The sequence below is a fragment of the Myotis yumanensis genome, unplaced genomic scaffold (assembly GCF_028538775.1).
Source record: "Myotis yumanensis isolate MYYU_CA2020_CCGP unplaced genomic scaffold, mMyoYum1.0.hap1 SCAF_7, whole genome shotgun sequence".
NCBI classification, from domain to species: Eukaryota; Metazoa; Chordata; class Mammalia; order Chiroptera; family Vespertilionidae; genus Myotis; species Myotis yumanensis.
This window is the reverse complement of record NW_027223758.1, coordinates 42925116-42939092: the sequence shown is the minus strand read 5'-3', so window position 1 is coordinate 42939092 and position 13977 is coordinate 42925116. Positions and strand designations below refer to the sequence as shown.

At 44.1% G+C, this 13977-nt stretch overlaps 1 protein-coding gene and 1 pseudogene across 1 annotated transcript in view; one reads left to right on the top strand and one right to left on the bottom strand.

The window, feature by feature from the left end:
* Positions 1-13977, top strand: part of CCBE1 (collagen and calcium binding EGF domains 1) — a 178269-nt gene that overhangs the window by 12572 nt on the left and 151720 nt on the right. The gene's annotated exons all lie outside the window — the stretch shown is intronic.
* Positions 5767-9415, bottom strand: LOC139014277 (transforming acidic coiled-coil-containing protein 3 pseudogene; annotated as a pseudogene).

The following is a 13977-nucleotide window of genomic DNA, read 5'->3' as shown; positions in this document are numbered from 1 at the left end:
CTGGCCAGAGCTGGTTATTTAAAATCTTAAGTGAAGGCATGAAAGAATCCCAACAATTTACTCGACCCCTCTGTCACCCTCACTCTCGTCTTCAAGTCCTTTCCCAGAGACCTGTCATGTTTGGGAAGCACATTTTCTGATCGAGGCACACAGAGTGATCATCTGTGGAGGGCACGTGGAGGTCAATGACAGAGGACGCTCAGGCTGGAGATGCCTGGCCCAGGGAGCTCTGGCAGCCTAGCTGCCACCGTGCTGTCCTAGGGCGAGAGGAGGGTGGGGTCCTCACACACCTGGAGCCATTTCTGGGCAGTCAGGGCTGGGAGGGTGTGATGGGGAGGGGATGCCCCTTTTGGGAAGCTCCAGTGTAGACCTGCCCTCCCCCACCCCCCTTAGCTATCCAGTTCTGTTCAAGCTGCATCCCCAAGTCCAGCCTCTTCAGTTAATCCTTCCATTGCTGTTTCTTAAGATGCGTTTTTCGCATGCATTCTTTAAAATATGACTTGTATCATCTTTGGACGTGTATTTATCCGTTCACTTATCCACAGCTTGGCTCGGTTGGATTGCCCTGACACTGGTATGTGCTCGTATGTGTACCTTTGATGTGATGCAGCTTTTGTTTTGTGAAGCCCAGGGTGCCTCTGGGACCGCATTGAACTCCCTAAGTCCTGACAGAGGAGGGTTTCATCCACTCTTTTTAGGACTTTACAACTGAGGGGCTTGGCTTTCGATGGAAACTGCCTTGATGAGGAGGAAAACATGCTTTTTTATTTTTTAGGGAAGAATTTATAAAGGGCAGGGGTCATGCTTTGCAGTCCCTGCAGGGAAAGGGGCACAAGAAAGAGGAAATCTCCCTTTCTAAAACTTGACCTTTCTTATGATGATGATAGCAATACTTGCTCTTTGCCCATTTTTCATCTAGCAATGTCTGACTTAGAACTGCAGGCCCCCCCTAATCTCAGCCTCCAGGTTGACTGTCAAGGGACTGCATGCGTTTTTGGTGACCGTTCCCTACCTGCAGGCATTGCTCACAGAAATGGGATTGTTCTGCAGTTGCTTTTTCACATAACAATGGGTAAGGGACGCTTACTCATCATTACATAGAGTGCCAATTCATTTTTACAGCACGGTATTCTTTTATAGCGTATTTCATGTACGGATGCACCATCAATCATCTCTTCACTGGAGAGCTTTTTATAAGGCAATTATCAGATGCTAATGGGGCCCTCCTTGATGTTGAGGGTTCAGGTTTAAACTTCAGATGCAGATTTAAAATATATTAAGCTTTAACTAAATGAATCAGAAAAAGAAAACAATCTAGTGTCACCAGGTAGCACATGGGTCTGGAACCTTCGAGATATGGCCTGTAGGGTCTAGCCCTGATACTGCCCTCCTAGAAGGTATGGCTATGGATCCTCAAAACCCTATGGTTCTCTTGGGGCAGGGCGGGGTGGGGGGGGTGTCACTCTGATGGAGTTCCGTCTAGGATCGGCAATGTGAGCAGAGCAAATGGAAGCAGGGTTAGTTTACAGCCCAGAGGATTTGTTTGACAGAAGGAAGACCATCTTGACTGTGAAGACACTGTGGGATATTTGGACACTTATCTTCCTAATCTGCCCTAGAAACAGGACAGCCATTCGTGAGCCATCAGCTGCATCTCTTCAGTGCCTTGGGTAGTTTTCTTATCCCAATTGTTTACTTAAAGAGGAAAATGTCTTTTTACTTTCCAGATACATACTTTTGAAAGCCAGCTCCTCTTTTTAAAAAATAATTAAGTTTGTTTTATAGACAAATCTCTCTTTTTAAATATTTTTATTGATTTCAGAGAGGAAGGGAGAGAGAGAGAGATAGAAACATCAATGATGAGAGAGAATCATTGATCAGCTGCCTCCTGCAGCCCTCTGCTGGGGAGGGAGCCCACAACCTGAGCATGTGCCCTGACCAGGAATTGAACGTCGACCTCCTGGTTCATAAGTTGACGCTGAACCACTGAGCCACACCGAGTGGGAGCCAGCTCCTCTCTTTGCTGCAAGAACATGCTGGGTGAGCATAGGAGCCATCGTTTCATTCTGCCAAGGGTTAGGGACACGCCCCATCCCCACCGGCTTGCTTTGCTCTCTGCTGCTTTCTTTCAAGGTGTGCTTCCCACAAAACAGGGCGAGGAGGGTGAGGTGTCGGTTTCTTCACCTAGGGAGGACCTATACTCCCATGGTGACCTCTCCCCTTCTAGAAAGGAGAAATTATTTCATTTGGGAAGACTCATGAAAAGAAAGTGGGAAGAAAAGGTGATATCAGGTGAGAAGGCCTTTTTATAAAATTTCGCATCTTTTAGCCTAACAGGCTTAATATTTGTCTTATATTTACAAAAAACTATTATTACAAACTTATGGGTCCATGTGCATATCCTTTTGAATTGATTTCTCCAAGGGCACTTGTAAAGAGTTCATGTGCTGCAGCCCCACCGCCCTGTCGCCTTCTTGCTGTCCTGGTTCTGGGTCCATATTTGGTTCTGTTTAGAGCCACCAAGGAGACGGTGAAGCAAGGCAGTCAGCTACATAACGGAGACACTAGCCTTTTCTTTTCTTTTTCTTCCAGCCACTTACCCACATACCAGGATGAGGCTTCTCTTGCATTATCAGCAGATAATTGTCAGCTATTTGCCCCTCCCTTTCCACATTTAGGCCGGCCCGCTGTAGCAGAAGGGTGTGCAGGTGAGCTTCGTATTTGAAGCCTGTTTCTTTCACTTGCTCTGCCTGCATGCTAGCCTTCTTTGTCTGCATTTCAACATGTGTTCCCTTGGAAGGCGTTTAAATGAGGTTGGGGTTATAATTTAATGGATGACAGTGAATCTTTACTGCAGACTTTGTTTTTCAATGGATTTTACTTGCACCATAAATCACTTATAAAGGAAAAATGTACATGCCCTAGCCAGTTTGGCCCAGTGGATAGAGCCTAGGCCTGTGGACTGAAGGGTCTCAGGTTTGATTCCAGTCAAGGGCACATACCTCGGTTGTAGGCTCCTCCCCAGCCCGGGACCTGGTCGGGGCACGTGCTGGAGGCAACCAATCGATGTGTTTCTCTCACATTGATCTTTCTCTCTGTCTTTCCCTCTCTCTAAAAACCAGTAGAAAAATATCCTCGGGTGAGGATTAAAAAAGAAAAAATGTACAAATTGACCTTTTTTGAAGATGAAGACAAGCTGGCCATGTTTTCCCTCAGAATGTGATTCTGAATTATGAAACTCAAATATGCTCCAGTAAAATCCCTTCCCATCTGCTCATCACCAACAACATTTTGCACCATGTGCTTCATCCGCCCCATTTTCCTGTGCTAGTGTATTTTGCAGCAAATCCCAGACATAATGGCATTTGACCACTACATATTTCAGCACTCATTTCTAAGAAATGTGGAGCCTTCATACATTACCAAAATGTCATTATTATACCAAAAACTAACAAAAAACAAACCAATATGAATGTTACTTTTAAACATCGCCCCCCCCTCCCAAATAAAATAGGAGTTTGTTTTGTGAGGTTATTTCTGTTGAATTCTGTCATGGATGAGTGGTCCTTCTGTCACCACTAATGAGTGATCTGACATTTTTTAAAAATATGTTTTTATTGATTTCAGAGAGAGGAAGGGAGAGAGAGAGAGAAACATTGATGAGAGGGAAGCATTTGTCGGCTGCCTCCTGCATGCCCTCTACTGGGGATCGAGCCCACAACCCAAGCATGTTCCCTGACTGGGAATCAAACCAGTAACTTCCTGGTGCATGGGACACACTCAACCAACTGAGCCACACTGGCTGGGCTGATCTTACATTTCAACACATATGCTTAATTCTGAGAAAGTGTCTGGAGTAGAAACCCTGTATTGTACACTGTGGTGTTGCCGGTAGCAGAGCAGGACTCTGTGGGAGGCAGTGGCCCAGGGGCAGCTATTGGCTTAACTTTAACCATAAGGTTGTGAAATTTTCACCTTAATAAGAATATTTTACCTCAAAAGCAGTTTTGTACATTGACCCCCAAGATGATACCATACTATAGATAGGTGTGTGTTCTTAGATTAAAATGTAGGTTCAAGGCGGGGGAGAGGGGGCTAACTTTTAATTTATTTTTATACTTATATTTAGGTTTTATTTATTTATTTATTTATGTTTTTATTTTTATTTTTTTAATATATTTCTTTTTTTAAAATATATTTTATTGATTTTTTACAGAGAGGAAGAGAGAGAAATAGAGAGTTAGAAACATCGATGAGAGAGAAACATCAATCAGCTGCCTCCTGCACATCTCCTACTGGGGATGTGTCCACAACCCAGGTACATACCCTTGACCGGAATCGAACCTGGGACCCTTCAGTCTGCAGGCCGATGCTCTATCCATTGAGCCAAACCGGTTTTGGCTATTTATTTATGTTTTTAATTGAATTTATTGGGGCGACATTGGTTAATAAAATTACATAGAGTTCAAGTGCCAGTGGTCTTATTCCAGCATCTAGAAGGGGTTCAGGAATCTGGAGAAGGCGCTATGCTTAAATTGATAAAGAGTCCAGAGAGGAAACATAATTTTGAAAGGCATTTTGGGGAGTCAGAGAAGACTTAGCTAAAGGAACTAAGACTCAGGACCCCTTGCTATTTATTAACACAAATTGTCCTAAGGCAAGGTAGCTAGCTATACATCAAAGGCCAGGGTTTAGTATACAGAATCCATTGTCAAATTGGAAGAATTGCCTACGGCTGTTCAGGTATTTGGCCAGTAGGAGGCAATAACATGTAGATGGAAATGCCCTCAGCTGTCTGGCAGCAAGCAATCAATTTATGCATGCTTTTCACGTTTGGGGAAATGCCCTCAGTCATTTCCAGATGATTCAGCCCTGCTGACATGCTAGAATTGGCTTCTGGCATTCAGGTGTACAATTCTATAAATACATTATCTGTATATTGTATTGTGTGTTCACCACCCCAAGTCAAGTCTCCTTCCATCACCATTTATCCCTCCTTTACCCTCTACTCCTCTCCTCACCTCCCTTTTTTTTTTTTTTTTTTTGGTAATCACCATACTGTTGTCTGTGTCTATGAGTTGTTGTTGTTGCTTAATTTCCTCACCTTTTTCACTCAGTCCCCCAACTGCCCTCCCCTCTGACAGCCGTCAGTCTGTTTTCTGTACCCGAGTCTGCTTCTGTTTTGTTTGTTAGTTTATTTTGTTCATTAGATTCCACATATAAGTGAATTCATATGGTATTTGTCTTTCTCTGACTGGCTTATGTCACTTAGCATAATACTCTCTAGGTCCATCCATGTTGTCTCAAAAGGTAAGAGTTCCTTTTTTTATAGCTGAGTAGTATTCCATTGTATACATGTACTACAGCTTTTTTATCCACACAGCTACTGATGGGCACTTGGAGTGTTTTCAAATCTTGGCTATTATAAATAATGCTGCAATGAACATAGGGGTGCATATATTCTTTCAAATTAAGGTTCTGAGTTTCTTTGGATATATTCCACTTTTAATTTTTTGAGGTAGCTCCATACTTCTTTCCACAGTGGTTGTACCAATTCGAATTTTCACTAACAGTGCATGAGGGTTCCCTTTTCTCCACATCTTCGCCAACACTTGTTCTTTGTTGATTTATTGATACTAGCCATTCTAGCAGGTATGAGGTAATATCTCACTGTGGTTTTAATTTGCATCTCTCTGATAATTAGTGACATGTGGTTTTAATTTGCATCTCTCTGATAATTAGTGACATTGGGTATCAGTCTGTTGGCTATCTGTATGTCCTCTTTGGAGAAGTGTCTATTCTGGTCCTTTGCCCATTTTTAAATTGCCAGATCTTCTCCATCTTGGAAAAGAGGTCATCACAGATTCTGGTCAGTTCATCATTTCTTTATCTTCTGCTCCACAGCCTTCTCTAGCGAGTAGACATGCATCTGCTCCTTCCTTAGGCTCACCTGGCAGGCCAGCGCCTCTGCCTGGGCCTCGCTCCAGACCTGGGCAATGCCCTTGTTGGCCAGTCACAGTTTCTCCTCCACCTAGGCCTTCAGCGCTTGGTACCTCTGGCCTTCCTCCTTAAACCTGATGATATAACTGCTTCAGGGATTCTTCATTCATATGGTAGCCTTTGAGTAACTCCTCCTGCTTCTCAAACCTCTTCAAGAGGTTAGAGAATGACTTTTCCATGGAGTTCAGATCCACAGTCAGCTGGTCTTTTTCTCTCAGAATGTTTTGGGTCTTGGCTTTGGGAAAGGCCTGCTATTTCTGAGTGTTCCCCATCGCCTGGTACTTGAAGCTCTTCTCCCCATCCATGACCTTCCCCATCCCCTGGGACATGAAGCTCTCATCCCTTCCCCGTCTCCAGGTTCATCTGATGCAGCCCCTCACACTGGCTCCTCAGCCGCAGGTTCTCCTTCTGTGTTGCCTCCATTGCCCGGTCCAGGTCCTTGGCGGTCTTGCAGCATGTCCACAATAGAGCCCCCAGGCCCGAGGACACACAGAGGTGGGCCCAGCACAGGAAGGTCTGGTGCTCCCAGGAAGTCCAGCTCCACCAGTTTGGCCTCAGGTGGGCTCCCCAAGGAAGGCACATCAGCATCCTGTGTACTGCTGGCCTCAGGGCCATACGCACTGGTTTCTGAGGATTTTTCTTCAGAAACAGGTTCAACTTGAAGTTTAAGCCAGGGCTGACTCCTTCACCAGGAATGTCCTGAACTGCTCCAGGTAGTGCCCGCCAGCCCCCGTGCCTAGAACCTCAGCTGGGTCTCGGAAGTGCTCCGCACTCAAGTCTATAGTTGTCCATTTTAGGTCCTTGTTTTATTTTGCTACAGTACTTAAATGATTTGTAGCTTATTTTGTGTCTTTTCCTGACTAGACATCAGGGCAGGGGCCAGGCCTGTCTTATTTATTTTTGTATCCCCTGTAGTACGATGCCTGGTCCATTTTCTGTGCAGCATAAATGTTTGTGGAAGAGTGAATGAATCCACATGGTTACTGTATAGTAAGATCATCCTCTGAAACAGAGCCACGTTTTGTATTTGTGGATTTAAATTTATACTTGGATCTATTCCAGATATATAAGGCAGTTGGTAATACATAAAGTATGAGAAGATAGCATCCATTAAAAAAACAAAAACAGAATTGGAGACTTAAGGAAGGGAGCCAGGACTGAGGGTAAGAATGTATGCCATAAAGGCACACAGGCTTGCGACGACAGGTGGGTCATAGGGCTCTGAGCTCTTTAGCAGCCAGGGAGAAAAGATGTCAAACTGGTCCACATGGTAAAATGCCCAGGACTATGACAGCTGTTCTTCAGACCAAAGAGAAATTTCACCCAAGGGTCATGGTAAAAAGAACAATACATCATGTGATAGTGCTCACCCCTAGGATGGGCATGGCAAGTTGCCCATGGTCATGACCTTCAAGTATAGTCGGTTGCTGTCTTGCCAATTGCAGTATGGTTAAGGCCCATTGATGGGGCCCAATAGGAAGCTGTCCAGGCTCTAGGCACTGTATGACATCGTTGCTGCTGCTTTGGTTTCTGCTGCTGCCTGCTTCACGTTACCTATGGAGTGGGGGCAGGAGGAGAAACACATATTTGTTACTTTCTTTGACCTAAACTGCTGACTTTTATTATTCATTCTTGCTTATTTGCTCCTGCTTAACATTTTTGAGATCCCGCTCCTCTCCTTACAGACTTCTCTGTCCTTTCCTTCTAGCCCGTCCCTGGGTCTGCTGCACACTTCCTCTAGCAGCATCTTCTAGCTCCTAGTGCTCATCTCCCAGGCTGTGTTTGGAGAATGTCCGAACCTTCTTTATCCTCATATTCTATAAGTGTCTCTTCACTCTGGATGGACCAACTCTCGAATGTTGTGGGACATCCTTTGCACTCAGTAGTGCTGCTCTATCTTCACAGCCCCTGGGATTCTAAAGAGAATGGAGATGAGAGACCAAGGAAGTTATATTCCTTTGTAAGAAGAGTCAAGTAAGTCTTTTAATGTGGGAGTTGTCCATGTACAGTGAGACTGCTTAGAGCAAAACTTGTTGAGGGGCAGAAGCCTACCTGATAGTTCCGTAATCCTGTGTGTGCGGCAGGGAGGGCAGGTGGAGTAGCAGTAGATCTTAGTTAGTATTGCTTGGTTTTCCCCATAAGGAGCTCAACATGAAATTGATCACTACAGAAAGCAATCATTATTCTAGCTGATAAGCAGAACTAGCATATTTTATTTAGTACCCTGGGTAGTACAATGCAGAAAAACTTCCTGCAGGATCGGCTTTCATACCATAAATTGGATATAATGCAGCAGACGAATTGGAAAACACCTTTTCTATCACACGCTGTCACGTGGGTAAAGAATCCTTCCTTCTCCGCTGGGAGCTACAACACTCATAGCAGCAAACGTTGTCGGTGATACCTGGTTTGAGCAGCTGACTGTTCGATTGGCTTTGGGGTCTTCCCTTCAACATTCTTATATTCTAAGCACAATTTATTTTAACTTTGGGGTTTTGTTAACCCTCGTGTTTCTACTTTATGAAGAGCCATAGTTAATAAAAATAATGTTTACAAGAGAGTGCAAGGGATAGTCTTGGTGGAGATAAAAAAGGCCTTTTGAGCACAACCTGGATGTGATTAAATACTAAATTTTCTCAGGGATGTTTAGGTTTTACAGCCCTAAACCCCACCTTTTCCCTGTAGAAGCAGTTATTTTTATAACGTAATTGTTGATTACACAAGATTCCTTAGAAATGCAATGTATCAAACAACAGAAGAGATTGTGTTTGTTAAATTTTTCTAGATGGTACCAAATACACACTTAATAACATACTAATTATGGTGATGTTCAGGAATATTCTTTTTGACCTTTTAATGATAATAATTGTAAGTACTATGCATTGAACACTTATCATGTCCCAGTTGCTCTATGGAGCAAAATAGATGGTTTGCTTGAATGTTCTTGGCAATCTTGGGAGTAACAAACTGCTTTTATTCCTCATTTTACAGATGAGATACATTAAGGTTTTGGCTTACCAGCAACTTTCTCAAAGTCATATAGCTCTTAAGTGGAAGAGCCATGGTGGAATAGCGTTTCCAATTTTCATAGTTTATTCTTTGTTCATTTCTTAGAATTTTGTTCTATCAGTCATGTCCTGCAGCATAACCAGCTCCCCAAGCCTTAGTGGCCTAAAACTGATTTTCTTACGGTTCTGTAGGTTTGCAATTTGGGCAGGCCTCACACGGATGGCCTGGCCGTGCTCCATGTGGTGTTGGCTGGGGAGACTCAGCTAGAGCTGGAGGGACCAACATGGCCTCGCTGATGTGCGAGACCTTGGTGTTGGCCGCCAGCTGGAGACCCTCTGTTGTCCTCCAAGTGACCTTTTGCTACCTGCTCTTCTTCAGTCAGTAGTCTAGATGGGACTTCCTTCATGGCGGTATAAGCATTCCAGGAACAGAGATGGAAGCAGTCAGAGGTAGGAGCTTTGAAGCTGTAAACTACCGAAGACCGGACTAGCACAAGTCACTTTCTCTTTATACTATTGATCAAAGCAAGGGACAGGGCCAGCCAGATTCGAGGTGGCCTGTGCAGAGGAGCGGGAGGGTTGTATGAGGCCATGCTTGCAGACACGCTTCCCTGTAGGTCTCTAAACACCACCCTGTGAGCCATAATCCTTCTTCACTTGACTTTTTCTCTTTTTAAAAAAAAAAAAATATTGATTTTTTTGCAGAGAGGGAGGGAGAGGGATAGAGAGTTAGAAACATTGATCAGCTGCCTCCTGCACACCCCCTACTGGGGATGTGCCCACAACCAAGGTACATGCCCTTGACCAGAATCAAACCCGGGACCCTTCAGTCCGCAGGCTGACCCTCTATCCACTGAGCCAAACCGGCTAGGGCACTTTTTCCCTCTTGACTTCTAATCTCATATGGTTACTGTGATTCTCTACACAGCCACTCCAACTACTTTTTCTCTCTCTTGACTTCTAATCTCATGTGGTTACTATGATATTCTACACAGCCACTCCAACCACGTCTTTGATACATTTTATATTCCCTGTTAATTTCTTCACAGAATAGCAGTTTGGAGCCCTTGGCTCCAAGGTCTACTCCAATTATACCAGCATTAATGCATTTATTATTTTATGCAAATAAAGACGGTCCCCATGCCCACAGCTAACTGCCTTGTTACTTTCTTCCGTCCTTTTGAATGTTCAGGCTTCACTCCTCTCTTGCTTGAACTTATGATCTGTTATCTTCAAACCCAGCATCCTGCCAGCCTTGTCATTATTGCTAATAGAGCTCGTTAAACCTGCTATCTCAGAATGAGTATTGATCCCTTTCTTAGCTTCCCTCCTTCCTTTCCTCTATCTAATCCAACCCGTAATAACAGCCTTTGAACATGCCTTTTCCTCCTCCCTTCACCACTCATGTTCAGGCTTGTCTCACCTCATCCCTCACTTCACACAGGGTTCAAAGTGATTGCTCTCCCAGCCTTATCTCCCCCACTCCACTCTCTTCTTTCCGCAGCTGCTGGTCTTTGGAAATGCTCTTAATGAAACCTACATTCTGTCATTTTCCTCCCCACAGAACCTCCCCTCCCACCAGTCATGTCATACTGCTGGGTGCTTGAACTGCTTTCCTAGTGTCCAGGGCCTGTCAGCAGCTACTGCCTGCTGCCCCCAGACTCAGGGATAGTTAAGCGAGCATTCTCCCATAGTCAACCGCTGTCTGCAGAGCTCTGCTTGAGACCACTTTGTGACATGGTTTGGAATGTTAGTCGTGGGTTTAGATTTTGATTTTATATTGATGTGGGATCATGGGTGCCTGGCATTTAGCAGAATGTTTTGCTGAGGAGGAGATGGGCAGATCTACTTTAAAGTAGTGGCCCTATGGAGGTGGTTACACAGTTGGAGTTGTCTAAGACATGGGCCGACTATAGAAGTTGTAGAGGGTATGAGCCATCGCATTACTGTGCACACACATGCATGGCTATGAGGTAAATCCTAATTATGAAGGTGGCTGATAACATCTCCTTTAGGATCACCTTTTCCATCCTAAACCCACACTTTCTCATCTCAGACACGGCAGTGGGCACATGCAAGGTGCATCCAACTCTCAGAATCCTGGGGTGCTTTTGACAAAGAGGACTGCTTTCATTCATTCTTTGGGTAATTTGAGTATTAAGGTTGTTGACGCCAATATTTAGCCTTCACAATATAATCTGCTTTTTAAAGGGAAAATTCTCATGAAATAAGAAATAATAACATTAAAGGCCCGACACAAGTTGGTGGTAAGGAGGCTGCCTTATAGCTGGGGAGGCATTATATCAGAGAAGCTAAGAGTGTGAGCCGTGAAGGCAGATGGCCCAAGTTTTAAAGTCTCTGACACAGAGAAGCTGTGTGACTTTGGGCAAAGAACCTAACTTTCATGTCAGTTTACCCACCTGGAAAATAGCAATATTACTTTCCTCATACGGCTCCTATGGCGACTCAGTGAGTTAAAACACAGAGAACACACTGGCACATGGTACTCGATGAACATTATCTAACACAGTGATTCCCAAAGTGGGTGCTACCGCCCCCCAGTGGGCGCTACAGTGATCGGGGAGTGGGGGGGGGGGGGGGCGGTGATGGCCACAGGTGCATTTGGGGGCGATGAGTAACTGCTATTAAAATTTAAAAAAAATTAATTTCCAGGGGCTGAGTAATATTTTTTCTGGAAAGGAGGCGGTAGGCCAAATAAGTTTGGGAACCACTGATCTAACACCATCTACCCTTCATTTTAAGGAAATCATGTTCCATGAAATAAGATGGGATGCTCAGGACTGTAAGACCAGAAAGGTTCAACCAATTGCTATTTCCATCAGCTCCATATCAAAACCTATACCCCACAAGGAATAACCTTTAAAAAATGGAGAAGAGAAGCAACCCAAGTCCAGGCGCATGCCACACATTTCTGTGAGTGGCTTCCACACACATTACAGAGGTCGGGGGTCATGAAATAATAACTGCAAGTCCTCTGACCTCCTTGGAGAAAAGTTCCATGTCAAGACTGGATTATGTTACTGGAGAAATTACATAAGGAAATGAGGCCTCCCACATTGAAGTGTAAACACATTCCATAAGTGCTCTTAATACATTAAGTTAAAAGATTTACATGACTTTTTTTGTTTTACAGGAGCCAATTTTGAATGAGAAGCCAGTACAGACACTGTTAAATTCAAGAACACAGGTTTCTTACATGGTTTTTGAATAACCAACTAATTCCCAAAAGTGCTGCTTGATGCCTTCTTGTGAGTATCACAAGGTGGGCAGGCAGAAACTTACTCCCAGCCTTTCTAAGCATTTACAAGAAGTGATCAGGTTGCACTTTTAGCAATTTATTCATTGCATGCCCAACTGAAAGAGGAAAAGTGACATGAAACAAAATTCATCAAGGCTGTTAGTGTGAGCCAGAGAGCACCATGCCATGGCTTTGCCTGACCACAGTATCAACATTTCTAGAGAGCCTGGTCTCAGGAAATGTGGCTGGGCCTGGCCACAGAGTCCCCTGACATGTGGCTGTGTTTCATATGGATGCAGAGGAAATAGGAGGTCTGCTCTGGGTGGACTAAAGCAGAAACCTTTCCCATTGTCAGCAAGGAGCTGCATTATCAAACACATGGATGAAAGTTTTCTTGACCAGAGTTTGCTCATCTGTAAAATGAGAAGGCTGTACAGACAAAACAGTTCTCAGTGTCTGTGACACCAAGTCCCTTTTCCCCTAGCAACTCCCTGTGGAACAGTTTTCTCTTCTCTTTAGTTGTGTCCTTAAGTTGAGTGGCAGGCAATGCCGGAGTTTATTGAGCCCATGATAATTCTCCAGATGGCCACTTCAGGACTCAGGACCTCTGTGTACAGTGGTGTGGGTGCGGGCTAGGAGGGGTCAATGGGGGGAAAAGGAGGATATCTGTAATACTTTCAACAATAAAGATAAATTAAAAAAAAAGACTCTGCCTATGTAAGTAATAAATGAAAACCCAACCCAATTTGGCTTTCAAAGATGATATGAGATAATCCAAAAATTCCTCCTGGAATGCTTAGAGAATTAGATTCATGGAAGGATTCAGCTGGAACTATTCCCTCATTGGAATAACCTCATAATTTCACAGCCAACCACAGGTCTACAAATGCCCCGCCCCCCGCCCCCCCCCCCCCCCCCCGACATCCCAATACCTGGCAAACTTTGAGACTGAGAGGAAATGTATAAATAGATACATCTTTGTAACCTTTTCCACCCATGACTACTTGATGAGCATGGATTTTCTATGTGTATTTTTTCCTCCTTGACCAAAGCTATGTTCCCTGGAGATGTTCCAACAACATACTGCTAACATACTCCCATTGTGGAATTCATCTGGAAAATTTTGCAACTTAACAAAACATCGCAGCCCTCTAACAGGCGTCTCTGTGGACCTGCAGAGTGGAGACCAGAAGCACACAGTAAATAGTTTTGGTCTAGCTCGGAAGGCGTTCGGCGGATCTGTGCATCTGAGCTTATTTCTTTAAATAATTTACAGAAGAAGTTAGAACACTTTGTTCACATCCATTTGGTTTGGGGGTTAAGGATCTGGAGGGTCATATGGACACAACTGCTGAGTCAGAGGAGGGGCTTAATAAATATTTGTTGAATGAGTGAAAGCTTCAAGTCTTGCGCTCACTAGCTGTCTGCGTCTTGAGGCAGGACATTGAAATTCTTGGTGCTTTCATTTCTACAATTAAAGAAATGGAGCTAGTACAGTCGCTTCTCATTATCCGTTTTAGTTATGTCCTGTGAGTTCGTCACAAACATCATTTAACCATTACTGACCATGACTCCTACGGGAAATGCAGGGTTAGGCTTCCGTGAGCCTCTAGTCACAGCATTTTTGCCAACGGATCAATACATAACATTCTTTTATGTGTTTCTGCTGAAAAACACCTTATTTAATGAATACCCACCAGCACTATAATT